The sequence below is a fragment of the Bos grunniens genome, chromosome 4 (genome assembly GCF_055505025.1).
Source record: "Bos grunniens cultivar Pamir isolate PY7600 chromosome 4, Bosgru_T2T1.0, whole genome shotgun sequence".
Classification (NCBI taxonomy): domain Eukaryota; kingdom Metazoa; phylum Chordata; class Mammalia; order Artiodactyla; family Bovidae; genus Bos; species Bos grunniens.
The window spans coordinates 96,173,137-96,180,786 of record NC_141168.1 but is presented as its reverse complement, the minus strand read 5'-3'; the positions used below and the strand labels follow the sequence as shown (position 1 = coordinate 96,180,786).

The 7,650-nt window shown below is 41.2% G+C and overlaps 1 long non-coding RNA gene across 1 annotated transcript in view; it reads left to right on the top strand.

The window, feature by feature from the left end:
- Positions 1–3,951: 3,951 nt before the first annotated feature.
- The window catches only part of LOC147374562 (uncharacterized), a 138,396-nt gene continuing 134,697 nt past the window's right edge, over positions 3,952–7,650 (top strand). Inside the window, exon 1 of the long non-coding RNA XR_015162909.1 lies at positions 3,952–5,731. This is a non-coding gene — a long non-coding RNA (uncharacterized LOC147374562). The remainder of the gene's footprint in view (positions 5,732–7,650) is intronic.

Genomic DNA, 7,650 nt, shown 5'->3' with positions numbered 1-7,650 from the left:
GAATATAATCAATCTGATTTTGGTGTTGACCATCTGGTGATGTCCATGTGTAGAGTCTTCTCTTGTGTTGTTGGAAAAGGGTGTTTGCTATGACCAGTGCATTTTCTTGGCAAAACTCTATTAATCTTTGCCCTGCTTCATTCCGTATTCCAAGGCCAAATTTGCCTGTTACTCCAGGTGTTTCTTGACTTCCTACTTTTGCATTCCAGTGCCCTACATTGAAAAGGACATCTTTTTTGGGTGTTAGTTTTAAAAGGTCTTGTAGGTCTTCATAGAACTGTTCAATTTCAGCTTCTTTAGCAACTGGTTGGGGCACAGACTTGGATTACTGTGATACTGAATGGTTTGCCTTGGAAACGAACAGAGATCATTCTGTCATTTTTGAGATTTCATCCAAGTACTGTATTTCAGACTCCTGTTGATCATGATGGCCACACCATTTCTTCTGAGGGATTCCTGCCCACAGTAGTAGATATAATGGTCATCTGAGTTAAATTCACCCATTCCAGTCCATTTTAGTTCGCTGATTCCTAGAATGTCTACATTCACTCTTGCCATCTCTTGTTTGACCACTTCCAATTTGCCCAGATTCGGGGACCTGACATTCCAGGTTCCTATGCAATATTGCTCTTTACAGCATTGGACCTTGCTTCTATTACCAGTCACATCCACAGCTGGGTATTGTTTTTGCTTTGGCTCCATCCCTTCATTCTTTCTGGAGTTATTTCTCCACTGATCTCCAGTAGCATTTTGGGCCCCTACTGACCTGGGGAGTTCCTCTTTCAGTATCCTATCATTTTGCCTTTTCATACTGTTCATGGGGTTCTCAAGGCAAGAATACTGAAGTGGTTTACCATTCCCTTCTCCAGTGGACCACATTCTGTCAGATCTCTCCACCATGACCTGCTCGTCTTGGGTTGCCCCATGGGCATGGCTTAGTTTCATTGAGTTAGACAAGGCTGTGGAACTAGACAAGGCCTGACTAGAGGTAACCAGTAACAGTTTACTGAAAACATGAATGGATGACTGAATAAACAAACAGATCAACTGAACAACTTTAGAAACAAGGAAATTGAGAGATAGCTTGATTTAGAGACTTGCCTGAGACAACTTGTTGAGGAAAAACTGCATTATAATTTACCAGATGACAATTATTATTAATCATGCAGTGTTCCTCCCCTTCTGATATCTTGATAGTAGTACCAGAAAAATCTAAGTATCAATATCATTAGTTTATAACTAAATCTTAGCTACAATAGGCCAGTAAGAATAATATGTTATTTTATAATTTCTTTGTATTTCAACAAACTATGTACTTTGGCCAGCTGATACAAAGAACTGACTCTTGGAAAAAGACCCTGATGCTGGGAAAGACTGAAGCCATGAGGAGAAGGGGACGACAGAGAATTAGATGGTTGGATGGCATCACCAACTCGATGGACATGAGTTTGATCAAGCTCTGGAAGTTGGTGATGGACAGGGAAGCCTGGTGTGCTGCAGAGCATGGGGTTGCAAAGAGTCAGACACTACTGAGAGACTGAACTGAACTGAATAATTTGAATATAGTGAACTCTACCTCATGCCTAAGGTGGAGAACAGCTTTGGCAGCTATGATTGAGTGACAGCCCTTTTTATAAAATAACTACGCTGCCCACTTAGCCCTCTTCTCCACAGTTTCTTGAATACTTGAGTTTTCCTGATTTCCTCCAGTGACTTTTTGTTGTTGTTGTTGTTGTTAAGTTTGGAGAAGTACAGCCAGCTGGCCAGAATCTGCTTCCCATGTGTTCTCAATAATTTTTATTCCTCTAAGGGCTAGCCTATGCTCTCAAACCTAACTACACATAAGAATCACCAGGGTAATTAAAAAAAAAAAAAAAACAGGTAACACTATAAAGAAAGATAGTGACTAAATTGTTCAGGGGTGGCTCTTGGGCAATAATAGGTTATCAAAACTCCTATCTGATTCCAATGTGTGGTTAGACTTGGCCAAGTCCATTCTTCACTTTTCCAGGTGGAATACCAGAATGGCCTGACCTTTAATCTGATTTGCACATTTCTGCACACAGGAGATGATGCATGCCAATATATAATGACTATTCAAATGCAGAAAGAATGGTGCATTTGAAAAGACTGTTCTGTCCTTGTGTTTTAGTTTGGGAATGTAGCTTGTCAATAATGCCTATGGGGGCCAATGGGAAGATAAGGAAGTATTGGATTTCCTACCATCAATGTCTGACCTTGTCTTGGAAAGAACATACTGGAATCCTTTACAGATTTAGTTTTGGAAAGCCCCTCAGTTTCTCCTGGAAGTTGAGGCATGTGATGGAAGTGTCTGAATACAGAACAAAGAACCATTTCCCCTAATTTCTTTCCAATTCCTGCATATCTTTAAACTCAGTTCCCTACGGAGAAGGTAAAGGCACCCCACTCCAGTACTCTTGCCTGGAAAATCCCATGGATGGAGGAGCCTGGTAGGCTGCAGTCCATGGGGTAACGACTGAGCGACTTCACTTTCACTTTTCACTTTCATGCATTGGAGAAGGAAATGACAACCCACTCCAGTGTTCTTGCCTGGAGAATCCCAGGGACAGGGGAGCATGGCCGGCTGCCGTCTATGGGGTCGCACAGAGTTGGACACGACTGAAGTGAGTTAACAGCCCATTCCCCTAAACTCCTTGCACTGAATATGTGACCTGAATAAGTCCTACAGCAATGTTAAATGTTTAAAAAGATACTGTTTGTACGCAGCCCTCCAGAATCTTCAGTCATGGGATTCTCCAGGCAAGAATACTGGAGTAGGTGGTCATTCCCTTCTCCAGCGGATCTTCCCAACCCAGGGACTGAACCTGGGTCTCCCACATTGCAGGCAGATTCTTTATCCTTTGAGCCATAAGGGAAGCCCAGTATTAACACAGGAGATTAATGAAAAATGAACAATGAGCTATACTAAGGAGGCAAAATAGAGAGATAGTAGCACTCTAGTGCTTTGTTCTGTGCTAAGTCATGTCCAACTCTTTGCAACCCCATGGACTGTTGCCCCACTCCTCTGTCCATGGGATTATCCAAGCAAGAATACTGGAGTGGGTTGCCATTTCCTTCTCCAGGGGATCTTCCCAACGCAGGGATCGAACTCAGGTCTCCTGCATTGCAGGCCGATTTTTTACCATCTGAGCCACCAGGGAAGCCCCCCTCTAGTGCCTTACGACTACCTAATCAGTGATGATATCAATTCTGGTGTTGGTAGAGATTTAGGCAAAGCAAACTGCAACTAAGGTACCAGCCAATTCACCTGTCCTTTCTATGCCTCCTTTTCAGAGAAGTTGCTGTAGCTCATAGTATCTGTCGACTGAGCAGGGGGTCTGGAGAAACCCCCACCTCTGGCCATTGCTGACTGGACAAGAACAGACATTTGATTTAAAGCTACTCAGTTTATTGGTTGGCTACTGACCAACCGGCTTCTCTTCCAATCACTCATACTAATGGTGTCGGAGATATGAGGAGGGTTTTGGACACTGAAACCTTAAGGTTATACATTCTGTGGGCTAACGACCAATCTCACCAATGTGAAATTAAATGTTCAATAGTTCCAAATTAAATGTACAATGAATTGGGTATTTGGATTAAAGAGTGACAGAAAATCACCCAGTGTAACTCTCCATTGATATGACCAGGAGCGAGAGGGGAAGCTGAAGGGGACTGGCGTGCTCACCCAGCTCACTGCCCCCAGAACCCCATTGGCCTGAGCGAGCCGGGTCACCAGGACCCCACCCCTGCCGAGCCTTCCTGGCACCCACACCCCCTGGCCAACGACCTCAAGCTCATAACCCAAACCACGAGCTTCCACACTCTCCAGGCCTCTACACGGCACACAATCAGCCCTCGTGCCTCTGTGCCTGAGCACCCTTGGGCCACCTGGGCCCGAGGCCGCCATTTTGCGTCTCTAGGTCCCCCGGCTTGGTGCGGCGTCTGCTAGTAGGCAAGCGCCAGGCCGCCCCCAAGTGGATACCTGGTTAGCGGTCGAACGCTGCCAGCTTTCACTTGCCACCTCCTCGCAGCCTCTGTCTCTCATCGTCTCTTCTCTCCAGGCAGCTTCAACGGAGCTGAAACAGCCACTCCTGTTCCCAGCCACTATGCCGGCCCGCAGCCCATCGCCGGCACCGGAAACTCTGCTGCCTCCTCCCATGTCCTCTTCCCACTCAGAGGGACTAGTGCATTCCAGACCCCCGGCAGCCACGGGTCCTGTTGTCTGTGCACCATCAGGTTCAGTACCCCTTCCACCTTCATTGCCCACGAGAAGTATTACTGGTTCTCTCATGCCACGGAGCACGTGAAACGAGCCAGGCGCCACAGGATGGAGTGGTGTCCCATATACACAGCCCACTTGTCTCTCCAGCTTGCTCATAGGAATACAGAGAAGGGGCAGACCCTTGACTGCTAGGATTCTTGCTTCTGGAACATCATCAAGCACAGGTCTCGGTGGAAGGGTCCTCCTGGATCCTTGGTTCATAATAAAGATGTTCCGTTCGATGAACCAGCCTTAATGAACAGAAATTTTAGAGCCGTTCCTGGGGTTTTGATGACTCTGGTTGCTGGGAATCCTTCTGTGTTTCCTTCGAATTAATTTGGGAAATTCCCGTATTCATTTTTACCTCAGCTACTTTGGGTTCATTAACACTGCCCTTAATTACGGAGAAGGCGATGGCAACCCACTCCAGTGTTCTTGACTGGAAAATTCCAGGGACGGAGGAGCCTGGTAGACTGCCGTCTATGGGGTCTTACAGGGTCGGACACGACTGAAGCGACTTAGCAGCAACAGCCCTTAATTAGGAAAATAATGAGTTCAAGAAGGTAAATATCTGTACTTTGATTTTCTTTTGGCACAAAAAGATTAGGTTTGGATTGACAAATGTTCAAGGAAGGCTTTTCACCAGAAGATCAGAGTGGAACGAACCATAGGTTTATGGAGGGAGGAAAAAAGCAGGAGAACTTGAAAAATGAGAAAGGCATTTTGAAAGTTACTGGTACTTCATATCAGTAAGATCTTTCTCATATAAAACATCATAATTATTTTTTTCATGGCTAGAAATATTTTTTGATACTTTTAAAAGGCTACGTGGGTACACTGGTAAGAAATGCGTAAAAAAAAAAAAAAAGAAAAATGCTGTCATTTGAAAGAATGGTGATGATGGTGATGATAACAATTATTAATTACATGCTAGGCTCTGAGCCAAAACCATAAGGAACTTCATATGGAAGATAATGTTGAATTCTAACAGTAGTTTTATTAAATAAAAGTTTTATGAATATCATGCCTATTTTATGGTTAAGTAAAGCTGAAGTCACACAGAGTCCAAAATGACTGAGCGACTAGACACAGCATACCACAAAACTAAGCTTAGATTAAATCCTGTGTTTAAAGTCATATCGCTGGAATGTGGTTATGCAAATTCTGAAGGAATTGAGTCTGTTTAAGAGGCTGTGATCTTAACCACTCTGCTTTTATACTTGGAGGGAAACTTTCCTCAGTTTCTTGAGTTGGAACATTATCGGGCATAGTGGCAAAGCAAACAATCTAGAAAGGGAGAGGCTGGGAGTGTGGCTGTCTGACCACACAAAAAGCTGTAACATTTTGTTACAGCTGTGTTCTTGGCATGCATAGAGACTTTGTAAGATTTAATTTGAAAAAAAGATGATCTTGACACGTCTCAGGAACTTGATCAGGAAAAGAAAGGTAAGTCAGAGGACCACTTCAGTAATTAGAACAAAATAAATATAAGGGCTTGGGTTATGGTTGTCCAGGTTTGTGGAAGTTGGTAAAGGAGAAAAAGAGTTATTGACAATTTTAAATTTCGAGACTAGTGGACTGAAATATTATGGTGCCCTGGGGAGCAGTAGGAAAATTTGAAAGTGTCCATTGTTTTCTATGAAGGAAGGAAAAATAATTTTATTGGTTGTTAATTCAAATTGCAAGCAAAGATGTGAGATAGATCTTTCTTTTGTTCAGGTGAATTGTTTTCCTCTTCTGTTCTAGAGAAGTCTCCTGAGTGTGGGGCTCAGTATCTCACTTCAGTATTTAAGCTGGTCTTACTGTGGTCTTTGTCTTGTTCTCTGGGACTGTGATATTTCCTCCCTTATCCATATTTCAATAGCTGGATAGTATACTATTGTATGCCCTAATATCCTGTTCTGTTTCCCACAAGGATCCAAGTTTATGGAGATCTGTAGCTCAATACAATGGTTGGAGTTTCTAACCAGCAGTAGCTCTTTGGTGCCGACTTTATATATTGTTGGATCCTTTCTTACTGACTGGTATGCCTAGTTCTTATGATGTTGTATTTTTCTTACCATCCACTATATTAACTTGGTAACTGTTCCTAGATAAGCCTGAATATCATACATACCTATCTAGTTTCCAGAAAGCAACTATTTCTAGTGGGGCTAATTCTACTTGGGTCACAGTCCAAATATTTTTGTTCTCCCATTGGTACAGAATTCCTTGATTTTATTTAACAGATCAGATATAATGTGTTGCTATAAACCTATAGGTTAGTAGCCAGTGTACCGGTGTTTCCTTCCTCTTTTTAAACTTGTAGTCACAAAAAAAGGAAACCACCAATAACCTTAAATTCTTTTCTTTTTTATCTTATACAGTGAAAGTCTTTCTTATGTTTGACTTGACCAATTCTGTCTCCCAAATGTAACCACTACAGAATTTGCTAAGTGAATCTTTTCTGATTTCCACACATTGATACATATCTGCATATGTACTCTGATACATTTATTATAGTCATTAATTAGTTTCTTTGTTTATAAAACTAGAATCATGGTATGTATGTGGGTTTGGGCATTTTTATCCACTTAATTATTATATGTAAGCTTACAAATCAATATCTCATTTCATTTAATCATTTTATAGTACTCCTTGAATGAAGGTACCATATTTTTATTGTTGTTGTTATTTTACTGATGTTGAAACTGCATGTAATGTTTGCAACCAGTATTGTTCTGTGTGAGAGTGTGAATTGTGTGTGTGCTACTTAGGCTAATATAACTGAAGAGTAGATTCTTAAAGGCTAAATTATTGGGGCAAAGAGTAGGCAAATTTTAAAATTACATACACATTCCCAGACTACGCTTTAAAACTCCTATCTTTTTGCACCAAATATTTGAGTGCCCTTTTACCACAGACTTGCCAACATTGAATAATATCAATGGTTTGATTAGTTAGGTAGTTGTGTAAAAAAATATAATATTATTTTAATTAAAGTAATGAAGATGAGGATCTCTTTATGTTTGCTTAGACATTAATTTGCATCATCATTTATTTTATTCACTTATGTGTTTACTGAATTTTACTAAGTTGTTTTGGAAATTATTTACTAAGTTCTGTCTCCTAGATTTTACTAAACATTATAGGCAAGAGCTACTCTTTATTAATATGCTATTTGCAATTTTACTTTGTGTAATTTATTAAGATAAATACATTTTTCTTTTTGAATGCAGTATTTTAAACTTTGCATTTTAAACAGTGGTACCTAGAATGGTTAAAAATGCATTAATGTAACAACACTAGTTTTTTTGGATTTTGCATTAAGCAAGGACTACATGAAGAGATAGACTTCATTTATCTGAATGGACATACAACAATAA